A 16743-nucleotide genomic window follows, 5' to 3' on the forward strand; every position below is an offset into this window, starting at 1 on the left:
CGTGAATTTTTAATCTTTAATTAATTTACTTAAAATTACTTAAATTAGGATTATACACAAGCATTTGTCTGCTTTGATTATACACAAGCAACTGTAAATTAACTCTTTTTAATTTCATATGACAAGATTATTATGTAGCCTATGATCATAAAGTATTAAACATTATTTATAATATTACACATGACTTATTCAAAGCCGTAACCAGGTCAAACAGAACAGTGAACGCAATTCTAGGTCTAATTCTTGTTGGGAAATAATCTATTTGGGACTATTTGCAAACAATATTTGCACCATTTGCATCAAGCATGAGTTATTAAATAATATGAATATGAATTCTGGTGGTAGAATTTTAGTAAGCCATCTTAAAGGTTCCAACTTTTAATCCACTCTCATATAGTTTTTGTTCTTCTTCATTAAAATGTGAAAGATTACATCAAAGATCTTCATCAATGATTGTATATTAAGAACTTGGACACGTTGCATTTTGTGTGTCTAAAAATATAATAGGTCAAGGCTCTGATAATGTAAAGAATAATATATAATACTAATATTTGTCCACCGCGACTTTTTTTTTTAACTGCAGTTTGCCTTCATGTAACGTTATAGGCATTACTTACACATGAGCAAAAAGGGTAACGTTAAAAACAAAAGAAGAAGCGAGGGTTTACGAGGCGTTATTGACAGATAGCTTTGGAAACAAAGATGCAATCACGCTCAAGACATTTTATACCAGTAAATCTCTGCGTTATTCAGCTATGTAATGTTAATGCCTTCATGTGCTCTCGGAATTATTGTAAATACGAGTTTCCTAGATTAAAATTGCACAACGCCCTCCGATTTCGAAATTTGAATGCGATGAGCTCGTAACCACAAATTTAACGTTAGTGTTTGTTTTTTTTTAATCACATTTCCGATAGCACGTTAGGCATTGGTATGTAAAAAGGGGATGCGGGACTCATTTGACATGGCTATGATCCCGTATTTTATCCGTTATGGAATTATATACAGTCCATTAAAAAAACTTTTACGTCATCGAAGCATATAATCAAAATATAAGTTACTCACCGTCCACAGATCAGGCAGCTCGCTGCAGCGCACGCAACCCGATCACACATAAATGCGTATAAATAGTATGAGTGTGCAATGTCGTGGAATGTATACGCCAAAACTCATTTTGGTGTGCATATGATACGCTGTTTTTCGCGTGCATATGATACGCACTTTATGGCGTATATATGACACGCGCTTGGTAAGGTTTAGGGTAGTGAGGCGTATATATGACACGCGCTTGGGTAGGTTTAGGGTGGTGGGGTGGGGGGTTCGTATGTATAATACGCCATAAAATGCGTATCATATGCACGCGAAAAACAGCGTGCCATAGACACGCCAAAATGAGTTTTGGCGTATACATTCCACGACATTGCACACTCGTACTATTTATACGCATTTTTGTGAGAATACCCTGGCGCACTCCAGACTTCTCTAGAAAAAGACCGCCAAATGGTTGCAAAATGGCGCAATAGCTTACGCATGACTATTTGATTTTTTAAAAATTAATTTATTTTTGAAATAATGCTTTTATCAAACATCATATTTATAGTATTTTAGAAGGTTGTACATTATACATTTTTAATGAATGCTACAGAACAAATGAATTGACCTTTTTCACAGACATGATGACGCTTTTCTATGCAGTCTATCTATGGTTTTAACGGTCATCTGCATTGTAAATGTAAGTTTTGTGTGTGTGTATATATATATATACAAAACTTACATTTACAATGCAGATTATTATTCATAACACATTATTATACTTTATATTATTACCTCTGTATAATAAAAACAAAACAAAACAAAAACCTTAATGGTGTTAATGAGGGTGTTTCTAATACAGCGACTGTGGAAGGAAGTCTATTCTCATTATCAGTCTCTCTCAAATGTTCCTCCTCTTTTTTAAGCTCATTTTTCCTCCTTTGTGAAAACACTATTATGGAGTTGTTCTTATGCTTCTGATATATGTATATATATATATAACAAACATGAACTAGATTCAAAAGTTTGATGACAAACTTTAAGTTGGCTTGGGAGAGAGTTGATCGGAATGTTTGAAAAGGTTTGAAATAGTTTAATAAGTTTAAAGTTTAAAATAGTTTAATAAGTTTAAAGTTTGAAATAGTTTGAGTTTATTTGTTTATTTATTGTTTATTTATTTGGAACCCCATTAGCTTCCACGAGTGGTCGCTAATCTTCCTGGGGTCCATTTTACAATATCAAAACAATATACACAATCACATTACACTTTTTAAAATATGTTATCAAAAGACTACATACACTTCAATTTGAGTCATTACACTTAGTTATCATTACAGATCATACATTTTTTAACATTTTTTTAAAATAAGATCTGTTGCTTATTTGTCTTATACACATTGAGAGTTGATTCCAAGCTACTGAGGATCTAAATAGTACAGTTCTTCTCATATAGTTTGATTGTGCAAAAGGAACAACTAAATCACCTGAGCTGACCTGCCGAGTAATATGTTGGTGGCAATATCCACTGTACACCAATTTATCCACAAAAAATGTAGGCTTGTTTTTATAGATAGCGTTATGCATGTAACACAGAAGACTTATCTTTAATTTATCCTGTACCTTTAACCATACTAATATAGTGTGCATCTCATTCACACCGGTCCTGTACGAACAGCCAAGAGCAACTCTGGCTGCTCTATTCTGAGCAAGTTGAAGTTTTCTCAGGTGCTCTTGTGTAGCACTGGACCAAATAACTGAGCAGTACTCCAGGTGTGACAAAACCAAAGACTTGTGTACTGTTCTCATGACTGAGGGTGGACAAAACGGCACACACTTCCTAGCTAAAGCAATGCCTCTGCCCATCCTAGAAACAATATGATTTATCTGATCAGTCCATGAGAGCTGATTATCCAGCTTGACACCCAAGAGTTTAGTTGTAGTAACCTGCTCAACCAAAGTTGTATCAATGTTCAAATTTAGGTTACAAGGTTTATTTAACAAGTGTTTAGTACCAAAAACAATACATTTGGTCTTAGAAATATTTAGTACTAATTTGTTCAAATTAACCCAGTTGATAATCAAATTTAATTGGTTTTGAAGGTTCATACTTAGATCGGTTATTGAAGGTGGTGAGTATGGATAGACAGACAGACAGACAGACAGACAGACAGACAGACAGACAGACAATAGATAGATAGATAGATAGATAGATACTCACACACACTCACTTTGTTTTTGACATTCTCCACACGCACGCACGCACGCACGCACGCACGCACGCACGCACACACACACACACACACACACACACACACACACACACACACACACACACACACACACACACTTAAACTCAGAGTGATTGATTGACAGATAAATTAGAAATAAGATAGAATAAATATTCAATAGAATGGAAGATGAGTGAGTTTCAGGAGATTTGCACACACACACACACACACACACACACACACACACACACACACACACACACACACACACACACACACACACACACACACACACACACACACACACACACACACACACACACACACCCTGTATGATCTTTTGAAAAGTGGGGACATGGGTAATGTCCTCATATTTCACCCTCTCCTGTAATACCCATCTCATTATACACATTTGTGTCCTAATATTTCCCACAAAAAAAGAACACACACACACAAATAAAATAATAATGATAACACAAAATAATAATGTTATATATATAACATTAAGCAAAAGGTTTACCAACAGTGGTAAACCTTTTGTATTTCCCCATTCAAATTCTGTATAGAGGTTAGAAGAAAAGGTTCTATATAGAAAAGGTTCTATCTGCGCTATGTAGTTGGAACCCCTAAAAAGTTCACTGCTAAAAAGGCTTTTCTTACTTAGTATTTTTGTCTTGTTTCTAGTCCAAACATCTAAAAATTCTTAAAACAATAAGTATTTACTACAAGTTAAAGTAATTGTCTTATATTGGGGGAAAATAACTCAAAATTAAGAGAGTTTTTGCTAAGATAAAAAAATGATAAGAATAATCATTTTTGATATTCTTATCTTTGATAAGAAATGCATTTTTTGCAGTGATTGTGTTTGCCCATATCTGACCCATATGGTTTGCTCAAACTGGCCCCATTTGTATTTCCCCAATTAGAACCCATATAGAGGTTACCTATGAGGGTACTACCTTGGGTCTATGTAAGCAGCCTATATGGGACTGATTGTGTTTGCCCACGTCTGACCCATATGGTTTGCCCAAACTGGACCCATTTGTATTTCCCCAATTAGAACCCATATAGAGGTTACCTATGAGGGTACTACGTTGGGCCCATGTAGGCAGCCTATATGGGACTGATTGTCTTTGCCCATATCTGACCCATTTGGTAAACCCATATGGGGCCCATTTGTGTTGCCCATTTTGAGCCTGTGCGCTCATTTCCCATTAGTGACCCGGCTAGGACCCATATAGGTAGCCCACCTGTTTTCTCCCATATGGGACCGACTTAGCTGACCCAAGTTGGCCCCAGAAAGGATGCCCGTTTTGGGACCATGCCCACTTGGTTCCCATGTAGCCCAAGCATAACCCATGTGGGGCCCACATATACATGTTGGCTGGGTAGTGACAATCCGGCAGGGAGAGAGTGAGGGTGAGATCGAAGATGGAGATGAGGATGAAGATGGTTATGATATGATATGATAACTTGATGTAATAACTTGATGTGATGGCTTGATGTAATGGTTTGGTAATACTTGTGTTCCACGATGGTACAATGTTGCCTGAGAGCAACAGCTGAATTTGAAATGTTGCTTTTTATTAAATATGAAATTCGTAATACATTATAAACTGGATAAATGTGTTTGTTCAGGTCTCTGGTTAAAGAAATGGATTCTTTCAATAAATATATTTATTTTTTCTACATGAAAACGTAAAAAGTTTAAATTTGTCCATTGTGGTACATTGTTGCCTTGAGGCAACAAACTTAAAATAAATAAATAAATAAATAATGATTTTTTTTTTTTATTGCTATTGTTAAAGTGTCCTATTTTAAGAAGGAAAAACACCACAAATAATTTTTTCCTCATTGAAATCATATTGCGTACCATAGAGGGATATATATTGGGACAAATATCACACACTTCACCTTTAAGGCTTACCGAAAATGATAACTTTATAGTATTTACCAGAATTAAAATGTTAATGTTTAATCGCTCCTCAAATACACGTTACAAAGGTTCACATATTGGTATTTCCCCCATATCAGAAGAAGCCAGCGCTGATCATGTCAGCTATGCACTACGCTACTGCATGTCTCATCACTTTCTTGTACATCTTTGTATCTGAAGGTAAGTCCCCAATGAAAGCATTTTTCTCGCAAAGTTTGAAAATGATAATGTGTTCATCCATGTTAGAAATATAAAGAAGGCCTGTAGCTAAAACATATGTTTGTTTTGTGGCTGTTATTGTGTAGGTTAATAAGAAGTTTTTTTTTTTTTTTGCGGATTATGTCCAATCTCAATTAGTAATTTACATTGCACATCTTAAAGGGGTTTAAAATATGAAAACAACATTTGTTTGTACTTAGGGTACTTAGAGTTCTCTTAGGACCAGATATACTAACAGCTTGTATCAGCAAAAAAAAAGAAAAAAAAGGTCATACTGGTGTTTGTGCCATTATTTACCACCCCATAAAAAATCTGGTTTAAAAACTGGTAGATTGCATCGGTCATTATGAGAATGATTGGCTGTGACTGTGTTCTTTAATGTGCATGTCGTCAGTAGATCACGCACAGAACTGTTCACTCCCATCAGCACTTTTGTGGAATTGTGCTCTCATGCTAATTTGCCCTCTTTAATAAATCTGGCTCTTAGTCTTAAACCCCTTTTACATACTCTGTGGTCAGTAGGCAGCTTTCTCCACATCTTTCCGCTATTTTAGTTCTCTCATGCACATGTGGAGTTACAATCCTTCCTCTGCTACAGCAGTCTAGGCAATGGGAAGGGCAACATTAGACCACCCGCTGGCAAAACACAACAATAAAATCAAAATTTAACTATGCATAAATACATGATACTGTTTTGTTCATAATTGTTTATGCAATTTACTAAATTGTATTTAAAGGTGCACTATGCAACTTTCCGTCCACTGGAGGGTGCATATTCTAAACAAAGGTGTAGTTTGATGACGCCAAGTTTGAGCGCAGTATCTTGGGACATGTGTCCCAAAGTAAAGGATGCGCACTTCGAAGGCCAGACCAGGCCAAGCCACGCCTTCAAAGTGCACGAAGCGGCACGAAGGGCGAACCGAGGGACAGGGTTGCCAGGTCTGAATAATAAAACCACTCCAATTGTTATTCAAAAGTATCGGAATCACGGCCAGAATGGGCCAAAATATCCCAAAATGCGGGGTGCGGGCGGTAGAAATATTGCGTAAGTAAAGACAACTTGACCTGTGGACTATAGTCTACAAACACCCCAAAGCAACAGTAGCCTAAATGCAGCCCCATTCCAGACTTGGCAACAATGAACCAAGCGTCGTTAATGGACTAGCAGGTTGACAACTGACAGTGGACGTTCGTGAGGAGATTTTAAAAAGAGAAATGGAGCATACATAATAATAATAATAATAATACTTTATATATAATATATTAAGGGTGTAACGATACGCGTATTCGTATTGAACCGTTTGGTACGAGGCCATTAGATTTGGAAAATAAAAAAATATGTAAAATATAATATTATGCGTTCAACAAGGAAGTCAATAACCAAAACGATGTAGCAGGCAATGCCCCTGACTAAGAGAAAAAAAACAAAAAACAAATATTTTTTAGACTGCTCAGTCAGGTGCTCGCTTACTCAGTACTAGTGATGTGTCGTTCATGAACGATTCGTTCATTTTGAACGAATCTTTATTATGACTCGGGACTACCGAGTTGTCTCAGATAGTGATTCGTTCATTTTGTGTTGACCCCGCATGCGCATTACGCAACATTATGGCCTCTGAATCAGCTCTGAATCTCCGAATGATTAGTTCTTTTGAGTCTCGGGTTTGAGTCTTTCGTTCTTCCTGTCAGCCCCATGCTGTGTGTGTGTGTGTGTGTGTGTGTGTGTGTGTGTGTGTGTGTGTGTGTGTGTGTGTGTGTGTATATATATACATATATTTATATATGTATTTATACAATATATATATATATATATATATATATATATATATATATATATATTAGGGGTGTAACGATACGCGTATTCGTATTGAACCGTTCGGTACGAGGCTTTCGGTTCGGTACGCGGTACGCATTATGTACCGAACGGTTCTTGGACTAATTAATTAGATTTGGAAAATAAAAAAGTGTGTGAAATATAATAATATGCGTTCAACAAGGTAGCCCAATAACCAAAACGACATAACAGGCAATGCCCCTGACACCGCCGAAGTGAAAGAAAAAAAAAACACCAAATATGTTTTAGGCTGCTCAGTCAGGTGCTCGCTCACTCAGTAGGCTACGCGCTGAATGCTCGTGGCAAAATGGCTATTGCGTTTAACAAACCAGAAATAGAAGATCCTCCAATAACCAACAGGTCTGGTGTTTGGGTGAACTTTGGATTCTTGGTAAGCTATGATGGTGTTGGCAAGAGTGATGGATTAAAAAAAACAACGGTATCTCGCATTTGCTGATGGTACAGCAGCGGGAATAATTCATGTCATGTCAATCAAAGCCGACAACAAGACGATAAAAAGGAGAAACAGCCACAAACTATCCCACAAACTATCCCCGCAGCATTTAGACAGACATTTCCAACTTATTCAAATGGCAAAAGACATCACCGCGGCGAGTGGTCCATTTATAGCCGCAGATATGAGACCTAACGCCCGTTTCACACATACTCCGTCTGCAGTGCGTGTGCGGTGCGTATTTTTTTCCGTACCCATGTTAACGGATGACAGTTTTCACACTGCACGCGGATGCGGTCCGTCAGTCCGTTCCAGGAGCGTTGCGTCTGCAGCAGTGCACGGATCGTTTTCGTACCGAGTCTATTTTTTGCTGCGCTGCGTTGCTGCATTAAAGTGATAGAACATTGTTCGCATTAAAATAAACATGTACTGACGCGAAAATCTAGTAATTTCACCACAGATGCATATCATTTACTCTTGTTTCAAAGTCAACACATGGCTTTTTTTCTCAAGTAAAGCAACAAAACGACACCTTACCTGGCATTTAGGTTAAAAAATGTGCCATAATGGAGAGCACTCGTACTTTCTTGGAGGTGAAAAGCAAAGTTCTTTTTGACCTGCAGGATTTCTTTTAAAAGGGTGTAAAAACGAAAGAAAAGACGAGAGTCGGCTGTTTTTGAATAGACTATTGTAAGTTTCTAATTTAAAATGTTTGTGATTTAAGGCTATAAACTATGTTTAAATGTTTTGCCACTTGTGTGAGCTAAATCTAAAGTATATAAATAAGAATAAATGAATTGAATAAAATGTTGTTTAAATGTAATAGGCTACGTAACCTGACTTCTATTAAAGAGTAAACAAAGAGAATTGGAATTCTGACGAGGCATGTTCAGTAAAAACTTTTGGATTTTAAATATAAAATAATGAATAAATGCTGTGTTTGTGGTGTGCAACAGCGGATCAGTTGCGGACTGCAAAGGCAGTATATGTGAAAGCACTACAGGGTGTGGGGCTCCTGCAACGCACACGCAACGCAACATTAGCACACGCTAATATAAAGAGCTAATGTCTTATTCCTGTAACTACATAGAAGATGGGTAAAGTATAGCTCCATCATTGTTCAATGTAAAAAAATAAAATAAATAGTTTTAATAAAAAAAATAGTAAAAAAAGGTAATTTATCTGCAAATTTTTTCTTTTTGCTGTATCTAAAACATACCGAACCGTACCGAACTGAACCGTGACACCAGTGTATCGTATCGAACCGAACCGTGAATTTTGTGAACCGTTACACCCCAATATATATATATATATATATATATATATATATATATATATATATATATATATATTAGGGGTGTGCATTGGCACTTCCTTCACGATTCGATTCGATTACGATTCACCAGGTAACGATTCGATGCGATTCGATTCTACGATGCATTGTGATGCATCAAAATTCTACTGCACACAAAGCAAATTTTTCATCAGTCATGAGGCAATACAAGCAGATATTAAACAACAGATTGTATTGGCTGCTATATGTCTCCTGTATCTTTGACATAAAAGTTATAAAATAAAATAAAATGTAATTAAATAAAATGCAATTAGCCCTTAAATGCAAGACTGCTTCACCAAACATTCTTACATATTCAGGTCGTTAGCGACCCAGATCTATATTTAACATGGATAGACCTCTACCTGTCGTGATAATATATAAAACTCCTGATTTTAGAGTAACAGCTACAGAAGAATAAAATAAAACCTATTTCGTTACCTTTTGGAGCTTGGAAGGATTCAGTTTGAGCAGATGTTTAATACCATCATCATCTGTCGTCAGAGCTCGTTTACCAGTATATTCAGCAACTGCCTCATATTCACGATCTCCAGCATATTCTCCAAACTCATTTTCAACGTCTTCAAAATCAATATTTTGATCACTGACAGCTTCTGGACCACATCCATCATCAAGAGACAGTGACACTAACATATGATTGTGTTTAGTACTTGCTCTCTGAAGTAAATCACTAACCCATTTCAAGTTTTGCAGATTATAATTATTGTTTCGTTTTCTGTCAGAGGTAACTATGAGTGAAACGTCACTTCATCATTGCGTATCAGACATTGCCACCTTGTGGAATAAAGGTGAATTGCGGCGGTTTTCGTCATTATAGATTCATTGATTATTGTGCAAAAAAAAAATATACGTACAATCCTACACACCTCGGTTCGTTAGCGCGTTTTTAATAACCCGTCTATCGCGGGCATCTCCCTCCGCCTCAGCCATCTTCCTTGTTGTTGTTGTTATTCTCCCGGAACCGGAAGTATTTGAAACTTCACGACTTTATCGTCCGCCAGAAAATAAACAGTGACATAATCGATTATGGCACTTTGCCGCATCGATGCTGAATCGTTCATGCCCCGCATCGCGATGCATCGCCGAATCGATTATTGTTGACACCCCTAATATATATATATATATATATATATATATATATACACACACACAGTTGATTCAAAATTAGTCTAATTGAATTTGTGATGTTAGACTTGAATAGTCAATATATTTCCCATATTTGTATATGTCTGATATTAAGTTGCAAGAGTGATGGATTAAAAAACAACGGTATGTCGCATTTGCTACATGATGGTACAGCAGCGGGAATAATTCATGTCATGTCAATCAACTCATATGCCGACAACAATTCGCCTTATTCACCTGGCGGCCATTTTGAAAACTCTAACGCTGTTGTGGGGTACACAAACCCGGAAGCTGGACTCCGATACAGTACTAATCAGTAGCCGCATTCTGTTTCACTGCACTTCGTCACTCAGGATAAAATCCTACAGAGGACAAACCTTTCACGGTTTTCCGGAGGATAAGGGATTACATGGAGAGTGGATTAAAAAAATATCAGAAGGGATCCTGGTCGTAATTTCTGCATTTTACTACAGACGAAGTTCGAAAGACTCAAGCAATAGCAAGACTGGGACATGTCAAGTCAGCTTTATTTAGCGCTTTTACAATACCGATTGTTCCAAAGCAGCTTCACGGTGTAAACAGGACAATATTGCAACACAATTTGATTCCGCTGCAGTCATTCTGGAGAAAACGGTGATGTTATCAGCTTATTTTAATCTATCATATAGTGTCAACGTGGGCAGATCAGTATTATAGTTGATACAGTTAATTTACATGTGGGAGATATGTGTATAAGCTGCTGGATCTTCATATATGTAAAATAAAATGTCCATTTATCTAAAGAATAAAGTACAATTTTATGACACATGGATGATGTCTTTCATAACTACAACTGGTCAGAACATCAGAAAGAAATAAGTCATTCAAAAACATTGATAGGCACACTGGTCTAGGTTTGTAAAGGTAACTATGTTCATTTATTGGTATGGATGAATACAAATGGCCTGCTTGTATATTGTAAGTATGGAAAAACGTACTAGAAAATGGCAGAACATTAGAAATTACATTAGGAGGAAAATTAAAAAACATTAACAAATGAAAACTATATACATAAACATATTATCAGTGATGCATTACATGATTTTGTTACACACAGCAGGCAGAAAGTGAGTGACACAGAATGCTGCTACTGATTAGTACTGTATCTGAGTCCAACTTCCGGGTTTGTGTACCCCACAACAGCGTTATAGTTTCCAAAATGGCCGCCAGGTGAATAAGGCGAATACGATGAAAAAAGAATAAACAGCCACAAACTATCCCACAAACTATCACCGCAGCATTTAGACTGACATTTCCAACTTATTCAAATGGCAAAAGACATTTATAGCCGCGGATATGAGACCTTACGCCCGTTTCGCACAAACTCCGTCTGCAGTGCGTAGCCTATGCGGTGCGTATTTTTTCTGTACCCATGTTAACGGTTGCGGACTGAAAACGCAACATATGTGAAAGGACAACAGGGCGTGCGGCTCCTGCACCGCATACGCAGCGCAAAACGCACCAAATACGCACTGCAGACGGAGTTTTAAGAACGTGCTTAAAGTAATTGAGCCCCGTTACAATGTTCCTTCATGAGCCCATTTCAGCCAGTAATTCCTGCTTTGTACTAAAAAACAAAAGCCCAAATAGAGAACCAATTGGCCAAAGCAACAGCGTTTGCTCTGACAACAGATGGAAGATACATGTTTCAAATTGCAGTAACACAGGCTACAGATAATAATAATAATAATAATAATAATAATAAATTTTATTTATAATGCACTTTATATTAAACAAAATCTCAAAGTGCTACAGAATTTAAAAAAAAACAAAAAACAAAACAATGAACCACAATAAATAAATAAAACCGACAAATAAAATAAAATAAATTAAACAAGTAGCAAGTCAATTAAAAGCTCTGCTAAAAAGGTGGGTTTTAAGACCACGCTTAAAAGTATCTATAGTCTGTGGAGTCCGCAGGTGGTCAGGGAGAGCATTCCACAGACTGGGGGCTGCAGAGCAGAAGGCCCGATCCCCCATAGTACGGATATTGGCTGTGGGAGATTTGAGGCGATACAGCGAAACAGAGCGGAGGTTACGAGTGGCTGTTTGTGTGGTGAGGAGTTCCTTGAGATAGGAGGGAGCATCTGTCACGGTTCATGGATTCCCTGTCTCACTCTTGGGTGCGTGTTGAATGTAGGTGAGGGCGGAGCCTGGGATTGGCTCATCACGCACCTGTGGCTGATCACCTGCACCAGCTGCAACTCATCACCTTCACCCTATTTAGTCTCTCTGTTTCTCTCTTGTCTTTGTCAGAGCGTTGTTGGATGTTCCCCTTGTGTCTCCGTGTTGGTTGTCGTTTCCCCCTTCCGTGAAACGCTGGATCCCTTCCCGGATTACCTCAACCGCGCTCCCGAGTCACTGCTGCTCACAGCCTGCCTGTGTCGCCAACAGAGTCTCTCTCACTGCTCCGTCTTATCCGGACTTCTTCTGTGTTCTGAGTTTTGGCTTCTGTGACACTTCTGTCATTAAACAGAGTTACTTGCAATTGAATCCTGCCTCTGTGAATCCGTTACAGCATCACCATGGATGCACTGGTGGGTAAGGAGAGAGATCTTGTACTCGATCCTGAACGACACAGGAAGCCAGTGGAGTGATTTTAGAATGGGGGTGATATGGTCGTATTTGCGCACCCTCATGAGGATCCTAGCAGCGCTGTTCTGAATACACTGCAGCCTCTGGAGATTTTTGCTAGGGATGCCAATAAGGAGCGCATTGCAGTAGTCCAGCCTGGAGGAGATAAAGGCATGGACAAGCTTCTCCGCATCAGCCAGTGATAGAATGGGACGATGTTTGGCAATGTTTCTGAGGTGGAAGAAGGAGGTCTTACACAGGTGTTTGATGTGCGCTTCAAAAGTAAGCTGTGATTCCATTCTGACCCCCAGATTCGTGACTGAAGTGGAAAGAGGAATGACCTGATCAGAGAAAGCAATGCTGGTGATAACGGACTTCTGGACCTGAAGTGGAGTGCCGACTAGGATAGCTTCAGTTTTGGAGCTGTTTAGCTGCAGAAAGTTTTGCTTCATCCACGCCTTTATCTCATCCAGGCAAGTGATCAAAGTGGATGGTGTGAGGTCAGCAGAGGGAGATGAACTTGTCCTAAAGTAAAGTTGAGTGTCATCAGCATAGCAGTGAAAAGAAATCCCATGCCGGTTGATGAGACGGCCAAGGGGGAGCATGTAGAGTATGAACAGGGTGGGACCGAGCACTGAGCCTTGAGGGACACCGCAGGTGACATTGTGTGACAGGGATGTGGCTTCTCCTAACGCAACATATTCAGTTCTCCCAGTGAGATAAGAAGAAAACCAGTTGTGGACCGAGTCAGAGAGACCAATGGTGGAATGTAAACGGTGAAGGAGGATGTTATGATCAACTGTATCGAAAGCTGCAGTTAAGTCCAGGAGGATGAGAAGGGATGGGGAACCAGCATCTGCCGCCATCAAAAGATCATTTGTGACCCTGACCAAAGCTGTTTCTGTGCTGTGTCCTGAGCGGAAACCAGACTGAAATTTCAGACCTGACCTGAAGCTGTGCAGCAACAACTTTTTCCAGCACCTTAGAGAGGTATGGGAGGTTGGAGATGGGCCTGAAGTTGTCATTAACATCTGGGTCTAAAGTAGGTTTTTTCAGAAGTGGTCTGATGATAGCAGTTTTAAGAGATGAAGGAACATGGCCAGCCTGGAGGGAATTATTAATAATCTTGGTAATGAATGGACTTAAGACACTCAGGTTAGATTTTACCAAGGCTGTAGGAAAAGGATCCAGTGCACAGGTGGATGGTTTCATTTTTCTGATGATGTCCTCAACCTCGAGCTGTGTGATGATGGAGAAGCAGCAGAGATGTTGGAAGGTCCCTGGCTGTGGATCAACAGACGGGACAGGCAGAATGGAGGTGCTAGATAGGAGCAAGTGGATGTTGTCTACTTTGTTCCTAAAAAAGGTCATGAACTTATTGCACCTCTCTTCTGTGGCTTCTGAAAAAGAGTGAGTTTGCGGTTTGAGGATGTGATTTATAGTGGAGAAAAGCTTCTTGGAGTTTCCAGGGTTATTGTTGATGATGCTAGAGTAGAACTGTGACTGAGCATCTCTTAAAGACCTTGCGTAGGCCTTCTGATGAACTCTATAGGCTTGCCTATGAACAGTGAGTCCTGAGAGCTTGAGACGTCTCTCAAGTACGCGCCCAACCGTCTTCATCTTCCACAGTTCGCTGGTGTACCAGGGTGCTGAGCGCGAGAAGGTGACCATTCTAGTTATGACAGGTGCGTGAAGATCTAGAAGGCTGCTCAGAGACTTGTTGTACAAGTCAACCGACTCAGAGACTGAGGAGAGATCAACAGAGGAGAATTGCTGAAGGTCTGTATTTAAAGAGTCTTGGTTAATCTTTTTCAGGTTCCTGAAGCAAATTTGACGGGAATCTTTGGTAAGGGAAGAGGGCCGTGGCAGGTCTAATGAGATGGCCTGGTGGTCAGACACACCCAGATCATACACCAAGAGGTTTCTAATATGAGAGTTGGAAATGACCAAGTCCAGAGTCTGCCCCCTAGAATGAGTGGGTCCATCCACATGCTGTTGGAGATTGAGGCAGTCCAATAATTGCAGAAACTCAGCTGCCAGGTGGCAGGAGGGGGTATCTACATGAATATTAAAATCTCCTAATATTAAAATGTTGGCAGAAGTAGAGCAGAGTGTTGTGAGAAAGTCATGCATCTCAGAGATAAAAACTGAATTTGTTTTTGGGGGCCGATAAATGAGCAGTATTGTCAAAGAAAAAGGGGGTTTACATTTAAAAGCAAGGTATTCAAATGATGACACTGTGGGCAGAGGGAGAAAAAACAGCTCCAATGATTGTCTATGAATTACAGCTAACATGCACTACAGATGCCACATAAGAAAATATGTTTGCATTACCTAACTTATGTAAATTAATCCATAATATTTGTTATAGTATCTATTTAGTGTGTTATCAAAAGGTGTGATAAAGTTATGACACAGCCATGAGGTTCTAGGTTCTAGTAATCTGTTTGCAGTATCACATGGCATACACACTGTAATGTACAATGCTGTATTTGACTCCATCAGTCTTATCCATCACTTAAACTCTATTCTGCTCTATGTTCCCTCACACACACAGACTCATACACACGTCTGGTTCATTATCTGTCTGGGTATAGCCTACATAGGCATTTTGATTTTTATACTGTACAAACTGTATATTCTCTCCCCTTACACTATCTACCCATCACACAAAACTTTCAGCATTTTTACAATTTCAAAAAAACAAAAAAAAACAACTAATAATTCTGTAGGATTTATAAGCTTGTTTCCTCATAGAAAGCAAAAAATGTCCCCGCAAGGAAAAGGATTTTTTGAATAGGATATTGCCATCTTTATAATTGCCCCCATAATGTAGAGTTTTGTGTATTGTACTACACAATTGAAAATATGCTGAAATGTTTGAAAAAAAGTGAACTTTGATGATCTGTTGTGAAATTAGTACCATGAGTTTTGAAAATGTACACCTTGCTTGTGAAAATAGTACCAAACGCGCATAAAAAAACCTGTAAAACAAGTTTAAATGGTTACATCTATTTTGTATTCTTCGTTTTCTTTAATGACATACTCCAGTTACTGCTAAAACACACCACACGTGCTTCTTGTGTGCATTCTGAGTGCTTTTTGTGTGATATTCTGTTTATTTGTCCATTAAGGGGGCGTTCACACTTGTAGTTCGGTTCGTTTGGTTAGTTTGGTCCGGACCAAAAAACAAAAACAAACATAATAGTCCTGGTCCGCTTAGCGTTCACACGAGCATTTTTAACAGCAAACCTAAAGTTACCGAACCAAAGGCACAGGGAGACGCTCACAACCTGATTGGTCGGTTTATATGATGTATGAGCTCGTTTACCGAACATGCAAAACAATGCTGTGTGCGGATTACACGCGCGGGCATTTTATGCGTGTACATATGGCATTATATTTTTACCAGAGAACTCATGAAGAGCTCATGAAATGTTCACAACATTCAAAACAACGCTGTGTGCTGGATTAAACGCGATCATTTTATGCGTGTAACACATATGGCATTATTTTTTACCAGAGAACTCATGAAGAGCTCATGAAATGTTCAAAACAACGCCGTGTGCTGGATTAAACGTGATCATTTTATGCGTGTACATGTGGCATTATTTTTACCTGCTGAGAACTCATGAAGAGCTCATAAAATGTCCAAAACATTCAAAACAGCAGCAGGATTTCCTCCGTTGTGCAGAAAAGAGTCGGGCGTCTCTTATGCAAAAGAGACGGCCGTTCTGTCGTCTGTAACTTACCTGCTAATAATGGGCAACACAGGAACTTTGATGAGAAGAGCCAGGTATGCTTTTTGTGTGTTTTTTCTAGCATTTTCGAAACATGCTCGTCAGACCAAATATTGATGAGGCTCTTCCTCGTTGCTCTACGTTTGCCCTCTAACGTTAAAGTTACTCATTTTGGATAACGTACACCGATCTTTCCGCGTCGTCAAAT

This window comes from Pseudorasbora parva, chromosome 8 (assembly GCF_024679245.1).
Source record: "Pseudorasbora parva isolate DD20220531a chromosome 8, ASM2467924v1, whole genome shotgun sequence".
In the NCBI taxonomy this organism is placed as follows: Eukaryota; Metazoa; Chordata; class Actinopteri; order Cypriniformes; family Gobionidae; genus Pseudorasbora; species Pseudorasbora parva.